The sequence below is a fragment of the Centrocercus urophasianus genome, unplaced genomic scaffold, assembly GCF_019232065.1.
Source record: "Centrocercus urophasianus isolate 14NV4802_14NV808 unplaced genomic scaffold, USGS_Curo_1.0 seq_22, whole genome shotgun sequence".
NCBI classification, from domain to species: domain Eukaryota; kingdom Metazoa; phylum Chordata; class Aves; order Galliformes; family Phasianidae; genus Centrocercus; species Centrocercus urophasianus.
This window is the reverse complement of record NW_024884778.1, coordinates 17,872,040-17,885,784: the sequence shown is the minus strand read 5'-3', so window position 1 is coordinate 17,885,784 and position 13,745 is coordinate 17,872,040. Positions and strand designations below refer to the sequence as shown.

The 13,745-nt window shown below is 47.6% G+C and overlaps 1 long non-coding RNA gene across 1 annotated transcript; it reads left to right on the top strand.

The window, feature by feature from the left end:
• The first annotated feature begins 1,702 nt into the window (after nt 1-1,702).
• On the top strand, nt 1,703-11,599 carry LOC122162914. The gene is made up of 4 exons (XR_006169736.1): nt 1,703-2,539; nt 3,599-3,842; nt 11,198-11,243; nt 11,445-11,599. It is a non-coding gene; the product is annotated as an uncharacterized LOC122162914 (long non-coding RNA).
• The last annotated feature ends 2,146 nt before the right edge of the window (nt 11,600-13,745 follow it).

Here is a 13,745-nt window from a genome sequence, read left to right as displayed (position 1 = left end):
GAGCGGATGATTTTTGTGATTTCTTATGTCTTCCAGGTACTGTAGGAACCAGTGAAGGGTTTGAGGACCATCTGAAAAGGTTTCATCTCTCCTGCCTTAGCTGCTGCTCAGTTAAAGTGTTTAAGCATTCTAGAGCTGCCAGATGGTTTGTTGCTGGCTATGTGGCTCAAGGAAAATCTCCCAGAATATCCTGTCCAGTGGGAGCTCCCCTCTGTTCTCAGATCACAGGTCCTAGTTAGCACCTGTTGAATGGTCTGCCTCACCAAGTTCCAGTTCATGCCTGGCAAATTTGATGGCGTGGATTAAATGCTGATTTTGTACAGAGGTTAGCCCAGTGGTGGGATTTAACCTGCTTCCTCATACAGTCTGTGGAAGACTGTGCTGTGCTGAGGCTAGAGGAGAGGCCCTAGTTCTGCTAGGTCAGATGCTGGGTGGATTGTCAGGCAGCTTTTGTTTTGTATCTGTCCATTTATTTAATTTAAAGGAAGGGGAGAGGGGGAGAAAAGGCAACCAGATAGCAGCACACTGGCTGCAGTCAGAAACCTTTTCTCTTTTCACGCTGGACTGCCTTTAATTTTCAGTCATTTTGCAGATGATTTTACAGCTGAACAGCTCATCACTCACCCCCTTCCCTGCATCACACGCTCCTAAGACTTCCAGGTCTTTAGCAGGTGTTCAGTATGTAGCTGCAAAAGAATTTGGACTTGTGGTACATACTGCTCTACAAGATAGCTTTTGCGAACACACACGAATTATTGTAATAATCTGTTCTGTACATTCTCAAGAAATGAGCTGTAGGAACTTGAGTGTCTCAGGGTTCACCAAACCCTCCCCACGACTTTCTGAACCATTGGGAGTTTGCTTCTCTCCCAATCCGTGACAGTCACGCTTGTTTGCCAGACTCCAGAGCTTCCAAAGCCCCCATCTCCAGATGTGCTGTGGGCATCGCAGATGCTTGCGACTTGGCTGGCACCCTTCTTTCACACAGAGCTTTACAGACCTTAAGGCTACACCAGTGTTTTGCACCTGTTCCTGCTGCAGTCTGCTTGTACTGTGTCTGGACTGTGTTAATCCTCTTCCCACGTGGACAAGGCTGTTTGCATCCCCTGCCATCACCAGGAGGTTTTTGCTCTTTCCATTCTGGTGCTTTCCATGTCTTTAGCCCCTGTTGGCACTGTCACTGTTCTTATATTTTATTTTTATTAATTCTCTTTCATTTGCGTGAAGCTTTCTCGTTTCCGTGCTTTTTGGGTGGATTGCAAATGTGAGTTTTCTCTGTGTTCTGTCACACGATTGTTTTCTGTTTCTGAGCTCCCAGTCTGATTAATGTTATTTTCTGTCAGATTACGATAATGGAATCACTTCACTGAAAAACTTCCATTCTCTTGCTATAAGCTTTCAGTGGCTTTCCACAGAGAGAGAGAGAGAGAGACTGTAAGCGTTTTAGCTGAGATGAACGGATGTGATGGACTGGCTGGGAGGAGGGGATTCTGATGTGCGTGCCTGTCCTGCCTCTGAAACAGTGACAAAAATGAGCTGCAAGACCTTCATTTGTCAACCTGATCCCCAGCGCTGTGAGCTGGCTTTTGAGGTGTGGGTATGGAGAGGATGTGAAAACGAGCTGTTCCAGCGGCCATCGATTTTTAAACTTCCCTTAATTGGTAATTTCTAATGTCTTGGACGCCACAGAAGTGATTTGCCATTCTCCCTAAAGTACTGTATAAGGTACAAATGACTCGGGGCACATTTGATAAAGATGCTTTTTTTCTTTCAGACATTAAGTGAATCTGTTTGAAAGATAATTGTGCTTGTAAAACAGATGAGATGCTCAGGTGCTGAAGGACAAGCTAGTGGGATGCAGGGGAAGTTGCTTTTCCTTACTCAGCTTTTTAGAAGTATTCATTTGATCAATGAAACCTGTTCTTGTAAAAGTAATGTGCCATGGGTGCGTGTGAAGAGCTAAGGGAAGGGGGAATCTACCAAGTTCCACGTGATTTAGGTGGTAAGAAGGGGATTTCTTTTGACAGTGCTCTCCATCTCAATCATTTCTTTGTCCTGTATCTTGGCAGCATGCTTTCTTTTCAGTGTCCCCTTCCTATTGCCTCTTACCTTGAGCTGAATATCAGGACTTAAAATGTACCAGCACTTCTAATACCTGGGTATTACTTGGGAGGCAGGTGAGATGTGGAAAGCACAACACTTTAAGTAATCGTTCTTGAGCAATAAGCTCAAAAAAACATTTGAGGAGCCCAAATCTTCCTGTCCATCTTCTCCCTGGGTTCTGTGCTTAGCTCCATCCCTGAAGCACCATGTTTCCACACGCTGAGGTCAGGATAGCTTCCAGAATGAGTTGAATCCACTTCTGCTTTTACATTTGTGTTTGTTTGTTTGTTTTTTAAATTGTATTTTACTTGGGGAATATCTACAGTAACTGATTTGCAAAGCCATTAACCCGAGAAGCAATGGATCAGCTGTGAACAAGGAGCCTGACATCGCTTCTACACCGTGTGAGGGTGATATGGCATGAAAACTGCTTGTGGTAAGCTCTGCAGGAGGAGGCTACGAAGAGTTAAATATTTTGTTTTGGATCTCCAAGGCACACAGGCAGCCAAGCCAAGTTCTTAAAAAAGTAGTTTAATTTGTTGCCATTATATTTGCCAGATGTATGACCTCACTCAAGTTTTAGCAACAGTTCTTTGTGCTGAGATTGGTCCCTTGGGGAAGCAGGTTGTGCCTGGAGGCTGCTGCAAATGCCTTTTTAATATTTCTATGAATCTGTGATTTTGGCTGCTCTGAGCATGAAGCACGTTCAACGTAACTGCGATGGGCGAAAAAGTTAGGAATCCTCATGCTCTGCCCACTTCCCTTCCTGTGGGAGAGCTGGAATTGAGCAGTTGAGTTCATAACTGAGCAGACAAAAGCACTGGAGCACTGTGGTATTGATTCTTCTGGCCAGGAAGTGAGATGGCCAGGAGAATCCTCTGCCTGCATAATGGTTACATGTGTTTGTCAGCTAATTAGAAAATAAGACCCAACTATGATCTAAGTCTCTTGGTGCTCACCACTTTGCATAACATCTTTAAAGATCTGCTCTTAAGCAAAGGGTTATTTGAAACATGACTGAGCAGGAGGGGAGGGAAACTGATCAGTTTGCAAAGGTTTGTTGCTTGTGACACGGAAGTGGTGCTACATTTCTTCCCTTGCTTTCAGAAATTGTCTCCTGGTACAGTGCAGATGCTTCTCAAATCGTTCATACCGGTCAGCTTTAAGAACAAAGTGTAATGAAAAAGAATATTCTCTTACTCATTTTCTTCTGTATGTTCAACCTCGATTTAGCCTGCTTCAGAAAGCCTATGTGTGTTTCCAGGAAAGCTGGGATCTATTTCTAGCTCTGTGAAGAAACTGCCACTGCGGGCAAAAATCACTCTTCAATCCCCTGTTCTCTTTGTTGCTGGAGATGAATATAAATTGCTTCCTCTTTTGACGTGCAGTTTCTGTGGATGGAGAGCTAATTGAATGTTTGTAGTGTGTCAGGGAAGAGAGGGGTCAGCTCATTCCAGAACACGTCTCTCATCCTTTACCTTCTCCCTTCCTGTAGCCCAGCAGCCGTGTTTCTGGGGATGTGAGGACTGACCACCTTGCTGTTACATAGTGCACCCATTGCTGCCACCTGACGCTTCAGCGTGAGGCTGCAACTCCCTGCTTGGTGCGTGAGGTGCTGCTCCCCAGGACTTTCCTGCCAAAGGGCTTGTGCTACACCAACAGCCATCAAAATGACCTGGCTTTAGAGGAGAAAACAATCCCTTGAAGTTAAATGGGATCATTTCTGAGCGAAAACTGAGGTATGTGTCAGAAGAGGGAGCTGTGGGGTGACGTCTGGTGGGGAGTGAGCGCCATGAACGACTGGGGACATTGTGGCACGTGCTATCCCATAGCCTGCTTAGCAGCAACTGAGACAAGCTGGATGGCTTTGAGTCTGTGAATTTGCCATCTGCAAGGAAGTGTTTCCATGCTGACTACCTTTAGATTTTTATCCTCACTCCAGTCCTGTCTTAGCAATAACCCGACACAGCAGGAAACCCACTGCTCTGTCTCCTTCACTGTGCCTGATCCCTGCAGGCCTCTTCCACACTACTGATGACTTGCTGCTGCCCTCTGGGCACCCATCAGGCTGAGAGTATGGCGATGTTCTGCATGGTACAATGCTTATAGTCAACCATGAAGATGGTTTTTCAGCAGAGTTCCAACAAGTGGTACTACAAAGGTTAATCCCATTTGCTCTGAGAGCTCATGGCTGTGCAGTGTGCTGATGGTGGCAGCTGCTCTTTCAGCTGATGACCAGAAGGGTTAAACTAAGCTGTTGCCTGGATGGAGCTCTAGCATTGCTTCACTTCCTTTTCTCCACCCTTTCTGTCAGTATTTTCTTAGCAGCTGTCTGGGAGCTGTTCCACCCAGACTTCCCCTCATGTGTGCCTACAAAAACACACTGTTTTTGGTAAAGTTTCCATTGTCACATTTGCAGCCATCTGAAAGCCAGAGCCAGGCTTTGGTGCTTGAAATATAGCAGATCTTCTGAATGGAGGAGAAACTTCCCTTCTCAGCCTTACAAGCTTCTGAGGGTGCTAAGCACTGTGAGGTCATCCCTGGAGGATAAGCTCCTTGTAACAAGATAAAATCTCATTGAAGGGTTGATGCTTCTGCCCTTCTGTGAATCTGCTCTGCAAATATAAATGCTGGGTCCATACAGTGCAGCAGGCTGCCTGGTGCTAATCAGGTTAGCACTCAGATGGTTTCTATCCTATGAAAACCTAGGAATATCCTTTTTTGTTTGTTTGTTTGTTTGTTTGTTTTCTTCTAGTTGCCCATCTTCTCTGAAAGACTGTGTTTGATTCAGAGGACATTACTGCTTTTGTTCTGGCATGTTTTTTGTGTCTGTCTTGTGATGCAGATCTGTGGCTGAAGAATGTACTTGTTGCATGTTCCCCCCCAAGGAAGAGCTTTCTGCAAAAGACAAGGGACTAGCCTTGCCCCTGTCTCTTGTGACCACCGAGATGGGAGCGGTCGTGCCATCATACAAGCTCTTGAGAGTGCTTTTCCTGTACTAAGCAAACTCACTACCTGGGAAACAGTGGCCCAAGGGCAACATCCTGAACTCAGCAGCTATGTGGATGGTGCAGGGGAAAGTCCCCAGCCAGGACTCGTGGCCTGATGCAGCAGGGGAAGCGCCGTGTCAGTCTGTTCAGTTTCTTCTGAGGGAAGATCAGTAGACTCTGTGGGTCTGCTGGCTCCTACTGTGGAAAGTAGCCTGTGAAAGTTTCTTCTGGTTTAATCACAGATCGTAGGAGATTTTGGGAGAGCAGGCTTTGGTTTTGCAGCTGTACATCAGTTTCTCTTCTGTGACATTCTACCTTGTCTTGCATCTATCTGTGGTAGTGGCAGAGCTTAAGGAACCCAACCCCAAAGCAGCTTTAAATAAAATGAAGCTTTGGGCCCTCACAGAGGGGGTTTATCCTACCAAAGGAGAGTTTGTCTTGTCCAATATGTTAATACAGCGTGGTCAAGAGGCTGTCTGGTTTCTCCTTTTGAGGTCTTAGGGAAAGACAGCATTTAACATGGATAAACTTTGCAGAACTCCTCCTCCACTTACTGCTTCTTTTCTGTTCTTTTCACATTGGCTGTAGGTTAAGCCCCAGTTAGGGTGATGTTTTGTAATACAGAGTTGATGTGAGGAAAAGATGTGGAGTGAAAATGGCAGCATTGTGCTTAAAAAAAAAAAAAATGTTCTTCCCTGGTTCTCTCTCTCATGCCATGGTGGCACAGCTGGAAAGGAGCAAAGCTGTGGGAAGCAGAGGGTGTACTGTAACAACAGCTGTTCAGATGGGCCCCAGCAGCAGACTGAGATCCAGTGTGTGGGGTGGAGGGGAGGGATCTGGGAGAGGTCCAGCTGCATTTGCAATGGAGCTGGTCTGTTCTCCCAAGACTTGGTACTGAGGACTGCAATATGGTGTTAAAATACCATGGATGCTTCCACAGCTGTTTGTGCCTCTCCCTCAAAGAAACCCTAAGGGGGGTTATTAGCTCCAAGTTAAGCCTTGCTCTCTGCACCTCCTTCCCCATCCCACTGACTTTCTGTGTTAGGAGACAAACATGCTCGAGGCATGCAAGTGTTGTCTGGCTACTGCCAAGTGTTTTTCTGAGAGAAATGCAGGCTAAAAGCCTGCAGGTTTGTGGAGCAAAACACTTCCAGGTGACCTACTTCAATATGGTTGCACCTACGTGCTGCCAAGGTGGTTAAGAAATGCCTTTAGTGTCACTTCATCTGCTTGAAGATCAATACTCACATGCTGGGTTATTTTTTTGTAGACTGTTGGTTTCCTGAGGGAGAGATTATTTGACCTGTGTCATCACAGGATATGTTTCTTCCCTTTGCTGTACTATTTATGAAACTGATAGACCTTACAAAGGAAAAATTGCTGCAAAGTGTCTGGAGCAAGGTGTGCTTGATGAGAATATTAAAACACGCCTGCTTTTCCTGCCTTTCCCCTCAGTCAGGCATCTTTGCTGGAGAGGGGCTCATCTGAGCACAGAGGAGTGATTTGTCCATGAGTGCAGTGCCTTGAGAGCAGTCCAGGTGATGGGGGCAGAAATTCCTGCCCGAGTACCTGCAGTCATAGGGATAGGGTGGGTGGGCCATGGGACTGGCTTTCTAAATTTGGCAGCCCAGGTGGGAGATTGGAGGCCTAAGGATGCTGGAAATTCCTGAGATGCCTGTCACCAAGGCAGCACTGAGCACAGTTATTTTGCTCTGAAGAACTTCTGATGCTCTATAAGGCTGTTTGATCTGATTTTTGGAGGGCCAATCTTGTGCAGCACCCTGCAAAAGCTGGTACAAAACTGTCCATCGTCTCTGTCAAGACTGTCATTTCCTAACACAGATATAGTCTAGCTTTTTGCCTGTCAGAGTGACACAGCTCCCTCTGGCTTTAGGGTCCCAAACCCAAAGCTGGAATGCAGCTTCCCAATCTATGGCTTTGCCTCAGCTCATCCAGCTGTACTGTGGCCTGGAGAAGAGGTGGCACTTTCTACCCCAGCTCCAGTAGTCTAGAGAACAGCTTTTTTGTTGTTTGTTTGCTTGGGGTTTTTTGTCTTGGCTCAGGTATGGTCACAAGCTGGTGTTGAGAAGAACCAGCTGTTAACCATGCTCTGCAGACGTGGCTTTTTTTAAAGGAAGCAAAGACGAGACTTCATTTACAAGAAGGGTCAGAAGAAGAGTCAGGGGAGCTCCTGGGAAAGGTCATGGGGCAGATTGTCTTGAGTGCAGTCACTTGGTGCATTCAGGACAGCCAGGAGCTCAGACCAACCCAACATGGGTTCATGAAAGGCAGGTCCTGCTAGACCAGACTGATCTCCTTCAATGATTGAGTGACCTTCCTGAGGGATGGGGAAAGCACTGCGGATGTGATCTACCTAGACTTCAGTAAACCCTTTATTGTCTCCCCCAGCATTCTCCTGGAGAAGCTGGCAGCCTGTGGCTTGGACAGGTGCACACTTTGCTGGGTAAAGAACTGGCTGCATGCCCGGAGAGTGGAGGTGAATGGAGGTAAATCCAGCTGGTGACCAATTGCAAGCGGTGCTCCCCTGGCGTGGGTGCTGGGGTCTGTCCTGGTCGGTATCTTTATTGATGACCTGGATGAGGGCATTGAGTGCATCCTCAGTAAGCTTGCAGATGACATCAAGTTTGGGGGAAGTGTCAATCTGCCTGGGGGTAGGAAGAGCCCTACAGAAGAATCTGGACTGACTGGATTGCTGGGCTGAGGCCCTGAAAAGATGTTGTGGCAAGGTGGGGGTGGGCCTTTTTTCCCAGGTAACTAGCAATAAGACAAGAGGGAATGGCACAGAGTTGCACCAGGGAACATTCAGGTTGGATATTAGAAAAAAGTTCTCCTGAGAAAGGTGAGGTATTGGCACAGGCTGCCCAGGCAGGTGGTAGAATCACTGTCCCTGGGGCTTTTCAAGAGCTATAGATGTGGCACTGAGGTTTAGTGGGCATGGTGGTATGGGTTGATGGTTGGACTGGATGATCTCAATGGTCCTTTCCAGCCTTAATGATTCTATGACTGAAAGCCACTAGAAGAGCCAGCTTATGAGGCAGTCGGTGCAGAGTGTTCCTTCAATACCAGCTGGGGGAAGTAGACCAGGAGGAGCTCAGAGATGCACTGGCTTCTTTTTTCTACAGGTAATTGAGAACTCTGAAGATCAGGCGGTGAACCACTCCAACCTGCAACGTGGATGGAAAGGAATGAGGGTGGGGTGGGGAGTAGCACCCAGGGAAACCCTGTCTGTGTCCTGCTCCCCACTGTGGTACTTTACAATAGCATCTCCAGACAGAGCTGTTACGGTCTGCGCCAGCAGCCCCTGCTGGTGCTGGTGTAAGCAGGAGTGACTGCCTGCTCGCAGCTATCTCCATCATCTCCCTGGTGCTGTGAAAGGCAGGGAAGGTCAGTGCTGTCTAATTCAGCAGGGGTTGTGCCGTTCCCAGGCTGTGGGTGAGGGTGCAGCCATAGCAACTGGCTCTGCAGGGCCGTGGTGTGCAGCCAGCTCTTTTGCCACCTCTGGCAATCTGCTGCCTCAAGCAGCTGCCTGCTTTGCCTGTACCTGTTGCTAACCTTGCTGCCTGCTTGCTAACAAATGCAGCGGCATTCAAGAAAGTGAAAGTACTGATGGAGAACCTGGGGTTGGTGCTGCACCATTCCCTCCGCCAGGAGTAGATCCACTTGCTTCATTTCAAGAAACTGTGAGCCAGCCTCTGGCTTTGCTCCCTTTTTCTCACCAGACAGGTGCCAGTGCTTCATCTTCCTGCAGCTGGTGGGTTTCCCTGTGCTCTCTGCCCTTTGCTCTGAGCAAACTCTCAGGGCTTACATTCTTGCTGCAATTACTCTGCCTCTTTCCCCACCTCATTACGGAGCTTCCTTTACTGCCAGGTCTCAGAGGAGAAGCCAAGATTAAAGAGAGCAGAGATTATTATATTTAACAGCAGTGAAAATTGGCAGGGTGGCGAGGGGCCACTGCTCTTCCCTTGATCCCTCTTCTTGTAGTTCAGAGGCAGCCTTGGATTCACACATGGCCATCCCACCTGGTTTCACCACTGCACCAGAGGAACAGGGAGATCCAGTGGCGAATTTTACCACTGTGTTATCTGCACTTTCTAGCCTGGCTCCTGGTGAATTCTGCCTTGGCCTCAGAGTACAGGTCTAGCTGTGAGGGCTTGTCCCCCTTTTAGATGCAAATACCTTACTAATTTGCCATGATGGGAGAGAAGCAGCAGAAAGTGAAATAAATGTCTGCTACAGCCATCTTTCCTTAGTTCACTGTAGTATTGCACAGGCTTGGTCAGAGCTGCTCTCACACTGCAATAAGCTGCTCTGGTCCTGTCCAGGGATTTGAGGGATGCATTGCTCCTTCCTCCCCTTGCTGTTGTTGCTGCTGCTTGGGATACGCTGGTAAAAGGTTGCAGGAGGTAAAAGGTTGCAGGAGGTGGTGAGCTACTTTTTCACCCACCTTCATTTTGAAAGGTGTTGTGTTTCCCTTGGACTTGAGCAGTGTGCACCTCTCTCTTTTATCCCTCCCAACCTATCTTGGGTTTAATAAGAGCTGTCCCCTTACATCTTCAGACCACTCAGTCATGTACCTTAGCTTACTTGGGTGTCACAGGGGTTCTATGCACAATAGGGGACTGTGTACAACAGACCACTGTGGTCTGGGAAAGCATTCTATAGCAGCTAAAACCATCTGAGGGACCATGCCATTGCTCTTAGATCTAAGGATGCTTGTAGGATGAAGGCTGGGGACCACAGAGGGTGGAATGCTGCGGCAGGGAGAGGATGGGTGTCTGACTGGGTCGGGAGCTCTAGAACATTGTATAAGCAGTGAGGGGGGAATAAAAAAATCCAGTTGGCATTTGTGGATTTGATTTTAATGTATGAACATTAAACATGGGTGTGGGCTCTGTCTTCTCCCAGCTATCCTGGGGGCACAAAGCATCGCAGAGATTTTGATGAGCTGTGGTTTCAGCTGGTGGGAGTTGTAGCTTGTAGAGCTCCAGGCTCCTCTGTTTAGCTGTAGCTCTTGGGACCATGCCGAACACGTGCTGGCTTCTAGACCCACCAGACAGCAGCACGAGCCAAACATAATGGAGAGTGCTCCTGGTCCTTCGTGCTGCTCGTCCTTCCAGCTCCTTTCTGCTGCGGGCTGGAGCCTGATACTGGTGTATCTAGGAGGAAGGAGCTTGCTGGTCTAAGCTTATACGCACCCTAGGGCAGGAGAGCCTCTGGGTTGAAGAAGAGAGCTGTGGCTGTGAGACACATAATGTGCGGGAGTCCAGGCCAGCCCACAGAAAGGCTTTTAGAGACCGCTTGAACTCTTTCTCACATCTTTCTGCACGTGTGGAGGGTGAGCAGTAGGGATGGGCAGCCACAACGGCTTGTCTGGTCATCAGTGTTCACAAAATGAAATTATCTTCCTTCCCTTCTTAGTCCTGTTCCAGGCACTGCCCTGCATTTGCCACACTGCATCTTAGGATGTCTTTCTCACCAACCCTCCTTGTTTTGTCCAGTGAGAAACTGTATGATTTAAACAATTAATGAGGGTTGGTTTTTGTTGTTGCTCTATTTTATTTTTCTTGATATTGCTAATTCTCTGTCTGTATGGAAGTTAAAAAGGTTTACCTTGATTTTTCTGAAGTCAATTCCTTAGCACTCTGAGCATGACTGCTGCAATCCATCCATTGCTATCATCATCCATCTCTATCTGCACCGGTTTAACTACTAAATCAGCTGGAATTCCTGAGGTTAGTTAAAATTAGCCCCTGTGCCTAAATTAAAGGATTTCTGCAGTTGTGTCAAGCCTGCAGTGAAGTTCCGGCTGGGGACTTTGTAGTTGTTGACCTAGAGGAACTTAAATGCCTTCTTCACCCTGAGCATTGAGCCTTTTCTTTTTTGAATCTGAGTCGTGACATAAAGCTGCTATGTGTCCCTGTAGGACAAACTGCTTGTTGTCTTGCAGCTGGTAGTATTCAGTTGGGTCCTGGCACTATTTAAGCAGCATGTTGGCTGGTGGTGATCCCACTCCAAGTGGAGGAGAGGTGTACTGTTCACAGAAGGCTCCGTGTTTAATTGTATTTTTTTATCTTGCTTTACAGGGATGGAAGTCTATCCACCCGTCCATCCCATCGAGGGGCCACCATGGTATGTGCTCAAAAACTCAGTACCCTCTAGTGCAACAATCAGGTAAAGCCAGAAAAAACAATTCTGGGAAAGTGTAGGGCTTATCCATAGGGCTTGATTTTGGTTTGCCCCTACTTACTTGAGGCTGTGGCCTCTGCTGAAGAGCAAGCCTGGCGTGATCATGTTTCTCATCACACCGTGACATTTCTGGACTTGGTACAGCTGGACCTGATAAAACGGGACTGACTGAAGAGAAGACCACATGCTGCCCTTACGTGATGATATGTGGATCTCATCAGTGAACCAGCTTACCCTAAGAAGTCTTGGGTGCTGCTGCAACTAGTCATCTTCTGCAGCTGGAGGCCCTTCACAGACCTTACTGGTACGTTTCTCAGCAGTCACACAGCATCACATAGGAAACCAGTCACACAGTTGCAGCACTGAGCAAGTGTCTTGGAGATCTTAGCTGGAGCTCTGTGAGATGGGCAAGGTGATACTGAAACTGCCTCTCATGGACAGGGATCCTGACTGGAGGCATGGTGACTTGCTTATGGCCGTATGTCGCAGCTCTGCCCACAATGCAGTCACACTGTAGTCTCCAACTTTGATGCAGAGACCTATGGTTTCTTTAACTTGGCTTACTAGGGTGCTGCTGGCATTGAAATGTAAGGCTGCCTGTCTGGCTGTTTTGCCACCATCTCAGCTGACGTTTGCATCCAGTGTTAAGCTCTGTTACAGTGTCTGAGCTGGTGAGAGGCTGAGCCAAAATCAGCACCTGTGTTCTTCTTTCTTTTGGCCAGGCCATCCCATACAAACCTTAACTTATTTGGGTCCTGGAAGATGCCCTGGTGTTTGGGTGCTGGCTGGAGATGCAGCACTGCAGAGGGATTTTGGTTTCGCTCATCTTGAACTAGAGCTGGTGAACGGAGTCATGAAGATCCCAGGTCATTTCCTTCCGCAGATAGAGGTAGTATTTTCCATTAATGGGGTGGTGTAAAAGTAAAAACCAAGTGAACAGGACCTGCTGAGCAGAGGTAGTGCTGAAAGATCTGAGAGTGTCTGAAAGATAAAAGTTTCACCCATATTCTCTTCTCTGATACTATGGTCTCCAAGGCAGAAATGTTTGTCAAGATGGGTTGCTAAGAATGAACTGTTTTTGGAGACTGTAGAACAGCGTCCTCAAGAGAGGTCCCTGCAATCACCTCCAACTCTCAGCAGTGTCCACATTAGGCCAAGGAAACAGCTTGTATCAAGATGAGCATGGTTGTGCCCAGGTACAGAGGTGCAGGTCTGATTTCCTGAGCAAGTGGTTCCTCTCTCAAATGCATTCCTATCTCCCATACTGAGCCTCCTCCCCTGATGACTCTAGACAAATTTCTGTCTCTTCTCAGATTGTGACTTAATCCCTTTCATCCTTAAGGGGTTGATGTTGCCTCATGGGTTTGCTGGAGATCTGAGAAAGGCCTCTCTTCCTTCTCCCTGAAGACAGCTTCCCTCCGGTTCCCACTTCTTTCAGGTACAATGCAGCTGGTTTTCTCAGCAGCCTTATTTGGGGTGCATGGTTTATTTGTGAATCCTCCAGCTGTGGTCCACACTCTCCTTATGTCTTCATTCTTCAGAATTTTTCTCTCTGTGATCCAAGGAGCGTAAGCCTCCCCCAGCTCTCACCATTGTGTTGAATGACCAGATACCTCCCATCTCCAAATCCATTTCCTTGGCTTTGTGACAACTTAATGTTTTAAGCCCTCCTCAAAGAGTAAGGAGAGTATATGAAGAATAGAAAGACTCCCCACCCAACCACAGAATTCAGAGGACATTCTAGAATCCTGCTGTGCAAAGGCATCTGCCCCACGCAGCCCAGTTGGCTACTGCCGGGTCCCCTGTGAACAAGATTTAGGCCTGGCTACATTAATGGCTTGAAGGGAGGGCCAAGATCCTCTGAGAGCCTCCTTGGGGACCAGAGTCCATACAAAGAGCTTACAGTGTACTTTTTTCTGGGACAAGTACAACAGGTCACGACTCTGGTCGACACTGGAGCCAAAACATCTATAGTTTACAGCGATCTGTCAGTTCCTAGGCATGCATTCCATTATAGAGGAGTTTGGGGGAAAAATGATTTCCATAACACAAACCTGGCTGAGATTAGGTGCTGGGTGCCTACCTCCCTGGGAACTTACATCTATAGCACCAGTTCAGGAATATATATCGGTGAATGGCAAAAGAAGGTGATGATAGTGCTTTCTAATGGGATAAAGGCACTATGGAGCAATAAGCAGGTAGCAAATTGGAAAACTGGCTCACCCCTTCTAATGACCATTGGCAGCTTTAGAGGACTGTAATCTCTATCTAGAGAGATGTTGTTCCCCCAGCTGCTGACCCTCAAATGAGGATGAGGGGAGGTGGATCCTGGCTCCACCCCTTCTGGTCATTCAGGTACGTTGCTTGCACCTCTGCTCCCTGGGTTGGCCACGTCTTCTCACCTGGTGCTCAACCGTTGGTTCAGGCTGTGACCTGGCAGTTCCA